Below are 16,676 nucleotides of genomic sequence, written 5' to 3'. Positions count from 1 at the left end.
CCATGCCAATTTTCCCAAAAACTCTATCCCTCCTCCTTTCACCCCAGGAGTTTTCACCCAGATGATCTTCTTTCAACTTCTCTGAGTTACTAACCACCTACACCATTCTGGGAATATGTCTACTCTCTGAACATTACCTTCCCCCAACCTACTTGCTCTATACTATATCCACTAACTCCAGTAAGTCCACAGATATTGGACCCCTCCACATTCTGCATTCTCTACTTTGCCACCAGTGAGTGCAACACCCCAGGCATATTCATCCAGACCACCTTGCTTATTATTATATACAGTATATATACAATGTTCAACACCCCAGGGATATTCATCCAGACCACCTTGCTTATTATTATATACAGTATATATACAATGTTCAACACCCCAGGGATATTCATCCAGACCACCTTGCTTATTATTATATACAGTATATATACAATGTTCAACACTCCAGGGATATTCATCCAGACCACCTTGCTTATTATTATATACAGTATATATACAATGTTCAACACTCCAGGGATATTCATCCAGACCACCTTGCTTATTATTATATACAGTGTATATACAATGTTCAACACCCCAGGGATATTCATCCAGACCACCATGCTTATTATTATATACAGTATATATACAATGTTCAACACCCCATGGATATTCATCCAGACCACCTTGCTTATTATTATATACAGTATATATACAATGTTCCTTGAATATATTATGCTTTCTCATAACTCCAGGCAACAATGTCTCTTTCCACCAGATGTCTCGTGTCCCAGACCTGAGTTACTAACATTACTCACACCCCAAGATCCTTTCTTTCTTCATAGGTTCCCTATGTTTCAGCCTTTTCACTTCTTATTAGACTTCTAATTTTCCCCAAAAGTCATAAGCTTTCATTATCAGCTGTACATGAAATGCCCTCTACTATATATAGGCCAGTTTGACCAGCTATTCCGAATCACATCTTCCTCAGTATTTATTGCTTTCCATAACAAAATGTAACATATTATATTTGTTTTGCTTTTAAGAACTACATCATTTAATAAATACATTGACCTGGGCCTGGGCCCAGTACTGAACTGTTGTAGCAGCTCTATGACCTTTATCCAGATCAGTGGTGTTACTATGTATACAGCAGATCCTGCGGTTATGGGGGGGGCCTGTACCGCGGGGTCTGCTTTACAGTACTACCCCCAACCTGGCCCCTCTCCTACCTTTAAATATAATGGCGCGATCAGGGCCGGAAGGTGTGGTGCTAGAGGGCCGGGAGTGGGGAGGAGGGACTAGTCGTGCTGGGCTTCCTCAGAAGATTTTTCTGCAGAGAGGCCCAGAGTGACCAATTTACGCCACCGATACAAATCACTATTTATTCTGTTTTTATGCCTTAATTTGGCTGCTCTATGAAGTACCTGATGATGGAACTGATATTGCCACAACCTCATAATGTAAGCTACATCATCATAATTGTATCTACCACTGTGCTTATACAATGCAGATGGAAATCTGCTGTCTCTTATCTGCTTTTCTTCCATGCATTTTTCATCTAGCATTATTTCATCCATCTTATTCTTATTCACCCAAATAATCTATAGTGTATCCCATCAGAATATCTCAAAACTAAAAAACTAAGCTCATGTCATCACTACAATAAAACAATAAAAAGCACGAAAAACAGGCAGGAAAAGTCAATTTAGTATCAATGTTCTGTCAAATTCTATATATTTCAGTCAAGAGAACTGGATCAATAAGCCAGTGTTTTGGAAAATTCAAACATAGTTCTGAGGGATTCCAGCAGCGAGATGGGGTCTGGGCTTTGTGCATCCTTAGGGATGTTCTGCAGGTTTGAAAAACTCTATAGTAGTGGGTTTGGCGAATGATACAACAGTCTAAATCATTTGGCTTTGCTAGATCCATTCTCTGGAATAAGGACTATGGCATGCTAGCCCCCTTATGTAATAAAAAGCACTAAGTTTGCCCAGGAGCACCAATAGGATGTTTGCTTTTATACAGGTGACCAGTAAATTCTACCTGCTGATTGGTTGCTATGGGTTACTGCTCCTGGGCAAACTTAGTTAGGCCTTTTATTACATAACCCCCTAGGAGCTTTAATGAGATTTAGTAGGGAAATCCACAACTTACCCTGGACAAATGATTGAAGATTCTTCTTTGAAATGAAAACCAAAATGCCATGTGTTCCATAGCTTGCCAAAGTAAACAGTGGAGTAGTTACCTTGGTATTCATTTTGGACCAACTATAAGGTTACTAGATGGTTGAAAAATCTGGGATACTTCTTATATGTCCATATTGATTGACTGCACTCATTGCAAACAGAAACCCATAACCTTGTCCTGCTATGCCACCCCGTTAAGTCAAATCAAATTCTTTTGGTCACAGGGCCATTTGTTGACTTCTTGTAAGAAGATTGAGCTAGGCCTTGGGGGAGGGGACTATTTGTCTGCCTACCCCTAGTTCAGGGTCCTGAAAAATTGTATGATGCTGGCATTTGATGAGCAGGGTCTATGGTTCGTGTCATTTACTGCCTGCTGCCCCCCACTTGTCATGTCCGGGAGGGGATCATAGAGATGGCTTGCCTTGGGTGCCATTTTGACTTGGCCTGGCACTGCTACTTATATATTCATCTCTTAACAATGCCAGACTGTGTTGGCAGGGCAATAGGAAAAAACCCTGTGGGCCCAACGGCCTGTGCCAACCCAGGCTAGGGTTGCCACCTCTGCTGGCGGGCGGTTATGTCACGGGGAGAGGTGGGGCCATGATATCGCTGGGTGGGGCTATGATGCATTGAATGGTGATTGGCCAATCTCCCGGCTGGTGATTGCGTCGGGACCCACTCCCCCTCCCATCATGGCCAGTATGCATTGTGAGGAGTAGTGGTACATGAAAGTGTAGCAGCTCCTGACTAGGGTGAGAGACCCCCAGGTGGGCCCAGACACCCAGTCTGACACTGATTCTTAATATTTCCATTAGGTGAATATAAAGAATTAAACTCCCACCCCCTGTTATTAATTCTTGGCCCCCAAAGAGTTCTCCCACACAAACTGCCATGGTGAGATGCGCAGATGGGTTGGTGCCTCTATCTTTGGACATGTGAGATCCAGTTTCTGGTTCTTGGACAGCAATCGGCAACCAGGAATATGAACAGTAAAAGCTGGTTCTGACTGTTACTATGCTTGGCCATGGTTGGAATTGCTGTGCCTAATGGGAACAGCCGAAATGTCTCTACTTTTATATCCACCATTACTGCATTTTGCCAGGGGATAGAATAGTCATTTAGGAGTAAAATAAGCATAACCACGGCTGGAGATTTGGAAGCCATTAAACATAAGGAGATGGATTAAATAAGGTCAGGTGTTTATGTAGGTAGGGAAAATACTAGATAGGAAACGCAGTCATTATCTGCCATTAAATTTTATGTTTCTTGGAACACTCGCATTCCGTTTCTCAAGCCGGAACAACCAATGTTTCTTCTATTTCAGCATGGCCGCATTTGTTTAGATGGAAACCAATTAGACTGATCATTTTATTCACAGGCGACTGGCTACTGGTGGGTCATGTGCAATTACGCCGCTAATGGCGCCTTCATGGGGGACAAAATCGTTGTACTGTCCATTAAAATGTCATTCTGTTTTTTTTTGTTTGTTTGCTTTGTTATTGGGCGCAGTGCGTAACAAATATGCAATTGTCGCCTCTGTTATTGGTGTTTTGCTGTTATGTTGAACTGTACCTTGAAAAAAAAAAAAGATACGACTACAGGCATCAATTTAAAGTTCACATTTATGGCTATTTCCAGTGGGAAATGTGAACAGCGACTGTTCTAGGCAAAATCCCCGTGCCGCTGAATACTAATTTGCTGCAGTGATAGAGAACTAATACAAAACACACCAGAAATCAATATTTAGGATGCAGTTTGCACAGAATGGAGCTCCCAGACTCTAATGAACAAGCGGAAAAAATATAATTCCGGATGAAGAAAAACTATTGAACTGAATGAAAACCACAAAGCAAAAAAAAAAAAAAAGGGAAAACGCATTTCAATTTCACAAAACATCTTTTTTTTCTGCCCTTAGAGATGGTTCCCTTTAATGGCGCAGTTATTCTCTGAAAAGGTAAATTCCCATTCCCGTCGCCGGAGTAAATTTACTTTGATCTGTTTTGTCCGATCTCCCGCTTTTGTGCAATCAGCATCACTGGCTTTGAAAATTCCCCTTTAATGGGGTTATTGATGAAAATCCCGGGCACTTGTAGAACAATTCAGGCGACACGTATTGTCAATGGGCCTAATAGTAAGGCGACTATTTCACAATGCCGTCGTTATTTATGTCGGATTGCTGCTCTCTGTGTTATTATCAACGGCTTTGATGTGTTCAACTTGTTTGTACAAAACCACCTCAAAATGCAGAGTATATTATATCTACTGGAGGGAAATAGTGGTCTGCTAGAATCCAATAAAGAGTTATAAGCATATTTTCTATGGGGCAAAACTAAGGGGCAGATTTACTAAAAGGCGAAAATTTCTCATTTTTATTTTTAAGAAACCATAGACTTACATTACTAGCAGGGCCGGAACTAGGCAGAAGAGGCAGCTGCCTAGGGCACAACGATTGGGGGGTGCCAGGCAGGAGCCTCTCCTGCCTACCCCTAGTCCTTAGTCATTGCCCCCGCCGCTTATCATTACGCGGTTTGGGGCAATGACCCATCGCACCCCAAGGTGCAGGGGCGAGGTGGCCAACCAGGTTGCCTAGGGTTCCCGGTCACCCCTTGTTCCTAGCGCCCCCTCACCATTGCGCCTTAGGCGCGTTCCTCTTCCATCTACCCCTAGTTCCGGCCCTGAGACCTGTTGACTGACTTGCGACAATATTTGTTAAATCCCTCTGCTGACATCAACCAGGTGCTACATCTTCTCTTTTTATACTGTTGACCAACTAGTGACCCTAGTTTAGCAGCTACAGATTAATTTTTGTATACCCTTGTCCTTCCCTATATGGACTACTGCAGGGGTCCCCAACCTTTCTTACTCGCGAGCCTCAGCCAAATGTAAAAAGCCTTGGGGAGCAACACAAGCACCATAAAAGTTCATGGAGGAGCCAAATAAGGGCTGTGATTGGCTATTAGGGGCCTCTATGCACCCTATCAGCTTACAGGGGCTTTATTTGGGAGTAAATCTTGTTTTTATTCAACCAAAATTTGCCCCCAAGTCAGGAATTCAAAAATAACTGCCTGGTTTGGGGGCACTGAGAGCAACATCCAAGGGGTTGGGGAGCAACATGTTACCCCCGAGCCACTGGTTGGAGATCACTGGACTACTGCAACCTGATGCTAAGTGGTCTTACAGTTTTTCATCTGCCCCTTGACCTGTCTAAGCTGCAAGGTAAGAAACGATTGCATGTCCAGTTAAATGCCCAGTAACATACATCATTAACAGACTGACATATCTCATTGCTGGTGTTATTATATCTCACTAGAGACTATCCCTCCGGAACAGTAATCTATGTAGTCTATGACTTGATTCAAGAATGAAGTCATCTTACATCTGTGTTACTCTGTGGTGGATTTTAAGGGAGAAACTTATAAAGAGGTCTCTTCTTCAGTTACTTCCACCATCTATACATTGGTAAATGTCCTTGGACTCCCCTGTCCGTGTCTAGCCTTTTATAGCCTTGAAACACAAGTGGTAAGTAAGGAGCAAACTTTACTATTCCAATGGGAAGAACCTTTGCTTCTGGAATGGCACATTTTATCTGCTGCATTAAAGGACCACTAATGCCTCTACAGGGTAAAACCTAGTTTGTGGTCCCTGTCATTACAAATGGTGAGAAAACCATCCTCCCTACTATGTAAAGTGCTATGTATGGCCCTGTTTGGTTGGACATGCCCACAATAACATCAAACCATGCCCTTTGAACTGCTAGGTGCCATCTCATATGGCCTCTTGGGCCAGTCTGTCAGTGAAGCAATGAGCTTCTGAGAGAAGGTTTAATTGAATAGGACCATTGTGGAATCATTATGGGCAACTGGAGAAAAAGGTTTCATGGAACAGAATCGTTGTGGTTGCACCGGGGGGGTGTGGGGGGTTTGGGGTAATCTTTTCCCTAACGATCTTCTAGCAGCACAAGTATTGTAGGGATTCTGGGAAAGTGCTGGTACTTTTAGAGAGCCTAAGGTTGCTCATATACAGTATATAAAGCTATGGGAAAGAGCTATCTGTATTGGAATTACAAGCTTATAGCTCAAAGTAATTATGCTTCCCCCTCTCCTTCCCTTAGCCTGGCTGATCATTAAAGCGAGCACCGTTCTGCTTTCCTTTCCCTTTCTAACTCCATGTTTCATTTTTAGCAATCTTATCTCCAACCCTTCCTCTCTATATATCTTTGTGAAGGTTTCATTTGCTCCCTTGTATTTACTGTAGGCAAAGCCATATCTTCTGCTAGGAGAGGAAAGTAATTGCTAGGGCTCCCTGGTTATCCTTCTCGGGCTTGGACATGGCTGCTTGGTGGGAACAAATGCGTGAGTTTGCACTCTAATAAACTAGATTTTAAGAGAATTCTGTATCTCTATCTAAACAGGTTTATATATATATATGTATTAGATAGTGGTGTCTGCACCCGCTCTCTCTATATATACCGTATGTTTGTTTGTGCCAGTGACAGCTGGCCGATCCCCTGCTGTGGAACCTGCCCAGGGATTGGATCAGCTCACAGATGAGTGACTGTTTTGACAATCAATCACAGAGCGGATGCTAACTTTGTCTGCACTGCTATCTCTCACTGCTGGGCTTTCAAAGCTTTTTGTAATACAGGTACCTTTTATTTTCCATTACCAAAATAAATATTTTTGTCAATTTGGATATTTCATTTTTAATAGCTTGTAATTTACCCCTAGTGGGGGTCACCTGATGGGCTCTCTCAGTAGGGCCATGGCGTTGATCAGGAGAAGATCTATCATCTATCTATCTATCTATCTATCTATCTATCTATCTCTCTATCTATCTATCTATCTATCTATCTATCTATCTATCTATCTATCTATAATCTATCTATCTATAATCTATCTATCTATCTATCTATCTATCTATCTATCTATCTATCTATCTATCATCTTCTATCTATCTATCTATCTATCTATCTATCTATCTATCTATCTATCTATCTATCTATCTATCATCTATCTATCTATCTATCTATCTATCTATCTATCTATCATCTATCTATCTATCTATCTATCTATCTATCTATCTATCTATCTATCTAACACAACACCACTGCAGAGAGTAGTCTGGACAAGTCTCCTATGTCCTCAGGATGTATACCTTAGCAGTCAAGGATCCCAAACAGCCGACTATGGATCAGGGATAGCAACTAACCTGATATCTGTGTCTTAACTGTGGTCCTACACTAAGGGAACAGTGTCTGTATGGAAGAGTACTTCCAGCTAATCTCTCCTGGTTGGAGCCAGAAACTGCTCTTTCTAACCTGACTAACTATATCACTTTCCTAGAAAGTGCTGTTAATGATATTATCCTGCTCTTTCTAATCCTCATTCATGGGATCCCTTTGCTAGAGTCAGATGGTTCTCTAGGGTAGATGGCTTACTGGGGCCCTGTTTATCCCAGGCTCAGTGGAACTTCCACCTATCTCTCTATCTTGATAGTGAGAGTTGCACTAGAAAGTGTAATCTCCTCAGACAGGTGGGCAACATGCAGCCCACCAGATGATCCTGAAGAGCTCCTAGTTGTATTTCACTATCCTCTAAAACCTTAGTAAAACTGGTTGTTGCACATTATTGGTTGAAGCCCCTGCTTTCCCCTTGGATGACTAATCTTTGTTCACCACCCCTTAGCTTTTAACAAAGTCACAGACAAAAGAAATTTTTGTAGTATAAAGCTGGCCATACACGCACCAATGATATTGTATAAAACCTTGGTTCGTACGATATTTGGTGCATGTATGGCAGTTCGACAATGTGGCCGATATCGCATAAGGATATCAGTAACCTTGACAATCAGCCAGGTTAAAAGATTTTGGTTGGGCGCCATTGAAGGCGCCTGAGCAATATCTACGTTCAGGGCTGAATTTGCAGAAGGAGGTAAAATTTCTATTGTTTCTCCCTCCATATCTGACGATTCAGCCCTGAACGTCAGTGGAGGGTGGGAAAGATCTTTTGGAATTGCTACGTGTATGGCCACCTTAAGCTGTTCAACCATATCTCACCCTAACCGGCCTTCTAGTTGATATTTCAGTGGTATCATGGAGAAAGAATGACAGTTATCACCCAGCTAAGCTATCAGAGGTATCATGGAGAACAAACAGACATTATACCCAAACCTCTCATTAATTGTCCTTCAGGCTGAGCCTCCTTGCCATTGCTCCAGACTAAACCCCACCAAAGGGAACAAACTTCACATTTTGGGAACCACAAATCTAGGATTAGAGTAACATGTAGAGCTGCACCCGCTGTCTAGAATTCCCTCCCCACTTCCATCCCAATTCATCCCAATTTCTCTGCCTTTAGACAATCTCTTAAAACATATTTCTTTATAGAAGCTTAACCTCATCTAGCCTAGTACTGGCCTTCGGGAGTGTTTTTAGGATAAGGAAAGTTTGTCTGGCACCCACTATCTGTTCTAGGCACTTCCTTCAGACCCCAATTTAACCACCCTTCTTCCAAAAATGCCTGGCCTGGGGTTCTTTTATTCTCACTGCCGTACCACCATTGTTTCCCTGTGCCCCAGCATCCTCCACCAAGGGGGGCATAAAGGATACTGGGGAATCAGAAGAGTGGCAATGAGAAGAAAAGAACTCTGGGTAGGTGCAAGTTTGGAATAAAGGATACTGGGGAATCAGAAGAGTGGCAATGAGAAGAAAAGAACTCTGGGTAGGTGCAAGTTTGGAATAAAGAATACTGGGGAATCAGAAGAGTGGCAATGAGAAGAAAAGAACTCTGGGTAGGTTCAATTTTGGAATAAAGAATACTGGGGAATCAGAAGAGTGGCAATGAGAAGAAAAGAACTCTGGGTAGGTGCAATTTTGGAATAAAGGATACTGGGGAATCAGAAGAGTGGCAATGAGAAGAAAAGAACTCTGGGTAGGTGCAATTTTGGAATAAAGGATACTGGGGAATCAGAAGAGTGGCAATGAGAAGAAAAGAACTCTGGGTAGGTGCAATTTTGGAATAAAGGATACTGGGGAATCAGAAGAGTGGCAATGAGAAGAAAAGAACTCTGGGTAGGTGCAAGTTTGGAATAAAGGATACTGGGGAATCAGAAGAGTGGCAATGAGAAGAAAAGAACTCTGGGTAGGTGCAAGTTTGGAATAAAGGATACTGGGGAATCAGAAGAGTGGCAATGAGAAGAAAAGAACTCTGGGTAGGTGCAATTTTGGAATAAAGGATACTGGGGAATCAGAAGAGTGGCAATGAGAAGAAAAGAACTCTGGGTAGGTGCAAGTTTGGAATAAAGGATACTGGGGAATCAGAAGAGTGGCAATGAGAAGAAAAGAACTCTGGGTAGGTGCAATTTTGGAATAAAGAATACTGGGGAATCAGAAGAGTGGCAATGAGAAGAAAAGAACTCTGGGTAGGTGCAAGTTTGGAATAAAGGATACTGGGGAATCAGAAGAGTGGCAATGAGAAGAAAAGAACTCTGGGTAGGTGCAATTTTGGAATAAAGAATACTGGGGAATCAGAAGAGTGGCAATGAGAAGAAAAGAACTCTGGGTAGGTGCAAGTTTGGAATAAAGGATACTGGGGAATCAGAAGAGTGGCAATGAGAAGAAAAGAACTCTGGGTAGGTGCAAGTTTGGAATAAAGAATACTGGGGAATCAGAAGAGTGGCAATGAGAAGAAAAGAACTCTGGGTAGGTGCAATTTTGGAATAAAGGATACTGGGGAATCAGAAGAGTGGCAATGAGAAGAAAAGAACTCTGGGTAGGTGCAATTTTGGAATAAAGGATACTGGGGAATCAGAAGAGTGGCAATGAGAAGAAAAGAACTCTGGGTAGGTGCAATTTTGGAATAAAGGATACTGGGGAATCAGAAGAGTGGCAATGAGAAGAAAAGAACTCTGGGTAGGTGCAATTTTGGAATAAAGGATACTGGGGAATCAGAAGAGTGGCAATGAGAAGAAAAGAACTCTGGGTAGGTGCAATTTTGGAATAAAGGATACTGGGGAATCAGAAGAGTGGCAATGAGAAGAAAAGAACTCTGGGTAGGTGCAATTTTAGAAGAGGAGGAGCACTGGCTCAGGGTAAGAAGTAAGTGACTAGAATCACTAGGGAATGCCTAACAACTTGGACCCCCCCAGTGATTCCACCTTTTCTTGTCCTAAATGTTTCTTGAGGGCCATAAAATTACCCTGGAGGGCAGCATTCAGCCCATGGACCTTGATTGAGACACGTCTGCTTTATACAATCTATATATAAAGTAAAGCAACATAATAAATACTTCAACTGGAAAGTTATCCTGATTTAGAAACCAAAATCTGGTTTACAATGTTCTTTATTTCTATGGCTACTGTAATAGGAAATGTCTCTTTCTCAGCATCCGCTGCCTCTGGTTCCTCAGGCTTTGCCCCACGGACCAACTAGAATTTAATTTATTTGGGAAAAGGATTGAACTTGATGTATGTTTGTCTCGTTTGAAACCTCAGCCGCCCTGCTATTATGGAGCTCCACTGAAGGGAACAAAGAGGGAGAAGGAGGCTACAATGAAACCATATAACGTAAAACAAATAAACAGAGAAATTCAGTATACATTGCGTTAATAGTCACAGCACAGCACCATATAAAGGCTATGCCGCGCAGCACATCAGTGGCGAGTATCACCATTTAAGCCTTTTTAATGAGTATCCTGCTTTGTTCTGAACAAAAACATCACTAATTTAATTCCGCCCGACAGCTTAAAGGTAGAGACGGATAAATGTCTCATCTCCTATTTATCCTATATTATTGCCCTGGAAAGGCCAGAGCAGGCAGAATTAGTTTAATGCCGTTTGCAATTTGGATGCAGGAATGTGGCTGCTCTGCGTGCGAAGGTTTGGATCAATACGATGAAGCGAGGAAGGCAGAGGGGCGCTGTGGGGGCGCTGGGGGGGCTCACACTGAGCAGCCAGGCACAGGCCTTCTCTGACAGGTATTTATTTTACGCTTCCTGTTGCCTCGGAAAGACCGCCTGATGGAAGGATCCAATTTGTTTTCTAGTCTCCAAACATCACTTGCTACTCTATTATGAATAAAATATTTTCGCAGTCAAGATATATTTATATATAATTGCACGGTTGCATGCAAAATGTAATTAGGCGCAAAGCTGAGGTGCCTTGAATCCCAGGTTTTGGGCAGAGAGTTGGGAGCGCGGGGTGTCCTTGGTAAATGGTAAATGGTATATCCACTGTGGTCAACTGGAAGGAAAAAATGCCATTTTCTGTGAATCTGATTTTTTTAGACAGTTCTGCACTTCGAAGAACTCTCCCTTTTCTCTGTAATAATAAAACAGTACCTGTACTTGATCCCAACTAAGATATAATTACCACTTATTGGGGGCAGAACAGCCCTATTGGGTTTATTTAATGGTTAAATGATTCCCTTTTCTCTGTAATAATAAAACAGTACCTGTACTTGATCCCAACTAAGATATAATTACCCCTTATTGGGGGCAGAACAGCCCTATTGGGTTTATTTCATGGTTAAATGATTCCCTTTTCTCTGTAATAATAAAACAGTACCTGTACTTGATCCCAACTAAGATATAATTACCCCTTATTGGGGCAGAACACCCCTATTGGGTTTATTTAATGGTTAAATGATTCCCTTTTCTCTGTAATAATAAAACAGTACCTGTACTTGATCCCAACTAAGATATAATTACCCCTTATTGGGGCAGAACAGGCCTATTGGGTTTATTTCATGGTTAAATGATTCCCTTTTCTCTGTAATAATAAAACAGTACCTGTACTTGATCCCAACAAAGATATAATTACCCCTTATTGGGGCAGAACAGCCCTATTGGGTTTATTTAATGGTTAAATGATTCCCTTTTCTCTGTAATAATAAAACAGTACCTGTACTTGATCCCAACTAAGATATAATTACCCCTTATTGGGGGCAGAACAGCCCTATTGGGTTTATTTAATGGTTAAATGATTCCCTTTTCTCTGTAATAATAAAACAGTACCTGTACTTGATCCCAACTAAGATATAATTACCCCTTATTGGGGCAGAACAGCCCTATTGGGTTTATTTCATGGTTAAATGATTCCCTTTTCTCTGTAATAATAAAACAGTACCTGTACTTGATCCCAACTAAGATATAATTACCCCTTATTGGGGCAGAACAGCCCTATTGGGTTTATTTAATGGTTAAATGATTCCCTTTTCTCTGTAATAATAAAACAGTACCTGTACTTGATCCCAACTAAGATATAATGACCCCTTATTGGGGGCAGAACAGCCCTATTGGGTTTATTTCATGGTTAAATGATTCCCTTTTCTCTGTAATAATAAAACAGTACCTGTACTTGATCCCAACTAAGATATAATTACCCCTTATTGGAGGCAAAACAATCCTGTTGGGTTAAATTAAAGTTTTATTGTTTTTTTAGTGGACTTAAGATATGGAGATCCAGATTACGGAAAGACCCCTTATCCGGAATACCCTTGGTCCCGAGCATTCTGGATAACGGGTCCCATACCTGTAGTGTAGTTTGGCATTAGCAATACCCTTTTTCGGTCACTAGGGGGTTCTTTTGATATCTACTCAATACACACGTTTACTAAATATGAAAATTCCCTTTTTCTGCTTTGTTTTAATTTTTTTCAAAGCAGCCCCAGTAAACCTCGCACACCACAGTCCGACACTGATGCTGACAGCTAGTTTGGCACAAGAATACTGTAATTGTCTGGGCCAGGGCCAGAACTAGGGGTAGGCAGAAGAGCCAGCTGCCTAGGGCGCAACGATTGAGGGGCGCCAGGTAGGTACATCTCCTGCCTACCCCTAGTGCTACTTTGTCATTGCCTCCGCCTCTTGTCATTAGCGGCGGAGGCAATGACCGACTAACCGCCCCGCCCCCCTACACCTCCTCCTGTGCATTGGCGCGCATGCGCCGTTGGGGGGGGCGGGGAGGTGGGCGGAGTTGGCAGACCGGGTTGCCTAGGGCGCCTGGTCGGCTTGGCCCGCCCCTGCTCTGGGCTGATTTCTATGTTTTGGTCTAGGGGCCCTGGCTCCATTGAAAGCAAACCTCAAGGCTACGGAGTACAGATTACAATTTGTGGAAGGCTCTTTCCTGTTTCAGTGCAATAATGGCCCCCTTGCACAAAGAATGTCCCTACAGAATGGGCCCTAACCTCTAGTGGAAAGCCTTCCCAGAAGAATAGAGGCAGCAATAATAGGATCAACTTCAGATTAATAAGACGCTTGATCTAGAAATGAAATGTTGGCCAGGTAGTTGTCCAGATAATGTTGGCCAGTGAAGTTTAGCAACAGTGAAAACACAAAGCTACTGGTATCAGTACATTTAGTTTTCATTATTACACCATTTTAGAGCTGCGGGCTGTGATAGGCCTGGAGTGGCCCTTACTTACATCTGATGATTCCTCTTGGATAGCCCGCCTCCACCATATCTCAGACTTGATGCAAATGCTGGGGACTTAAATGGGAACATCATTTCAAGCAACTTTGCATTATACATCATTTAAAAAAATATGTATGCCATCTGTAATCTGCGGAGAAGTTGTGTAACATCACTGTTTAAGTCCCTCCACCCCTGGCAGCATTTCAAAATGATGCAGAAGGAGAAGAACTGTTTTGCATCATATGACAGTGGTATTTATTTATACTTTATAAATGAACAGATTGTAGTGATGTTTCTGTGTTGAGTGGGGCTCTTTAATATCCTGTAGTTCGGAAGCTTGAGTTCCCCTTTAATGTGCATGTTTGCTGCTAAAGCGCTGCTCGAGAGTCCTTGCTCCAGAGCCCCCGCAGACATCCTGAAATCTGGTGTTTTTTTATAGACACAGAATTCCGATATTGGGTCAACATGAAAGGAGTGCAAATAGAACTCGCGGAATATTGATCATCAGGGAATGATGAGAGCCACACGTCGAAGATGCTTTTTAAAATACTTTTTCTTTCAAAGACACAATCAATTATGTTGCTTCTATACATCACGTGGCAAATAATACAAAAAAAATAAAGAAAATAATTAATTTCATATGAATTAGAGATGCACTAAATCCAGCGTTGCCCCTTCAGAAACCTCCACAAAAGTTTGGACCCTAATGTATATATTTGAGCAAAAGGCAACAAGTTGAATTAAATCCCCCTCCAAAAAACAAGAGATTGTTGTCTTCAGTTGCCCAGTGCTCTATAGTGACATGAGTTGAAGGGTTTGGATTGGTTCAGCCAGGCATTCAGCATTTGGGGTGGGCCATCTAATTGCATTGCTATGAAACCATAGTTATATTAGTGATTATAGTTCCAAGAATTTCCAGGACAGAAAATGAATGATTAATCTAATTGCCATGTGGCTGGGCTTCCAAGAATATGTACAAAAGCAATTCAACCTTGATACCCCCTGATTGGCTTTCAGGCTAAGCCTCCCATCCACTGTTTGGCCAAGGGGAAGATATGGGCTAATGACACACCAAAAGCCTACAGTATTAACTTCTTCTGCGGCTGCTACAAGGAGTGCTACCTTAGGCAAAGTTCTCACCTACTAGCAGTAACACCCCATGGGCCAGCCATTTAGTTTGTGGACCTCTGCCCTAGAGAGATCAGAACAAGAAGCCCCCCAGCCCTTACTGAAACATGGAGGTTATGAGATTACACAATAGAGTCATGGGAAGGTCCAGATTCATGCCCAACCTGGACCTGTTGACCCGCAACCTACTCACTTTACTGCTACCTGACCTACTTGCATTGATTTAAACATAATAACCAGGTCATTTATCCATAATAAACCAGATTTGAGAATGCATTTAACCCATTGGTGACCCAGACAGGGTACCCTTGGTCAGGATACCTAACCACTTTCCGCAGGTTGGGTTTTCCGCAGGTACCCAACCCAATGCAGCCCTATCACAGAGGGCTTCCAGCCTCACTCATTTCTAAGAAGTCCTGCTATTGGTTTGGGGGTTATAATTTGCTTTTAGCTCAGTTGTATGGAACAGCTTCAGGGTTGGACTGGGGAGTGCAGGGCCAACCGTGGCTACCGTCCCAGGGGCCCCACACCCCCCAAGGTGCCTCTGTCGGCCACGTCCTCCACAGGGGCTCTCGCCACCCACCCCTAACCCCCTGCAGGGTCCTCCGCCAGAGGTCCTCCCCTGAACGCGCGTATGTGAAACACGTCAGGGGAGGACATCAGTGGCCAGGGGGAAGCGGCAATAGGGTCGGGTCTGGGTCTGGGTCCGACCCTGGATGGCTTGCAAACCTGATGTTCAGCTCCCAGGCACTAATACAAAAATATTAAAAAAAAAAATCAAAACACAAAAATGGATAAATGTATACCTTAACCAACCTACCTCTTTCAGTTTATAGGCGCAGAAGGATTTATAGCCACATGTCTCCCCACTTGAAGGGCAGAATTACATTGCTAAATGCAAGATTACTCAGGAGAGACATTGGAATCACAGCATTTTCTTGTTACGCCTATTAATTTTATTGCCGATTGATTATTTTGCTGCACATCAAATTGTCTCAGTGTTTTTTCAATAAATTTTTTCAAGCTCTTCTTGGCAAGTTCATCCAACATTAATCATGAACTTTTTGGCCCTTATAACTGCTTATTATACTGAACCAGCAATCTACCTAGCAAGGGATTTTCTTAAAAAACTTTCTTATTAAATTGAAATAAGTTTCTTTAATACAACAAATGTCCTAAATACATTTCCTCCTGCTCTGTCACTGTTTCCCAGCATTCCATGCTGCTTATCCAGAAAGTGATTAAGTTATCAGGGCATGGGATTCAGCATGCTCAGGGGAGGCTGGGGCATAGAGGGCCCATGGAGTGTTGTTTCAATAATTGTGTGCTAAATATATCTTCCCCAAATTTAGCAGTGGGGGATAATAGCCTCTGGGAAGGGACTGGGGCTGTGGAATAGCAGGTATAGTAGGGAGAGATGGTGCCTATAGTAGCAGTGGGGGGATAATAGCCTCTGGGAAGGGACTGGGGCTGTGGAATAGCAGGTATAGTAGGAAGAGATGGTGCCTATAGTAGCAGTGGGGGATAATAGCCTCTGGGAAGGGACTGGGGCTGTGGAATAACAGGTATAGTAGGGAGAGATGGTGCCTATAGTAGCAGTGGGGGATAATAGCCTCTGGGAAGGGACTGGGGCTGTGGAATAACAGGTATAGTAGGGAGAGATGGTGCCTATAGTAGCAGTGGGGGATAATAGCCTCTGGGAAGGGACTGGGGCTGTGGAATAGCAGGTATAGTAGGGAGAGATGGTGCCTATAGTAGCAGTGGGGGGATAATAGCCTCTGGGAAGGGACTGGGGCTGTGGGATAGCAGGTATAGTAGGGAGAGATGGCGCCTATAGTAGCAGTGGGGGGATAATAGCCTCTGGGAAGGGACTGGGGCTGTGGGATAGCAGGTATAGTAGGGAGAGATGGTGCCTATAGTAGCAGTGGGGGAATAATAGCCTCTGGGAAGGGACTGGGGCTGTGGGATAGC

The sequence above is a fragment of the Xenopus tropicalis genome, chromosome 3, assembly GCF_000004195.4.
Source record: "Xenopus tropicalis strain Nigerian chromosome 3, UCB_Xtro_10.0, whole genome shotgun sequence".
NCBI classification, from domain to species: Eukaryota; Metazoa; Chordata; class Amphibia; order Anura; family Pipidae; genus Xenopus; species Xenopus tropicalis.
This window is presented reverse-complemented; position numbering follows the sequence as displayed.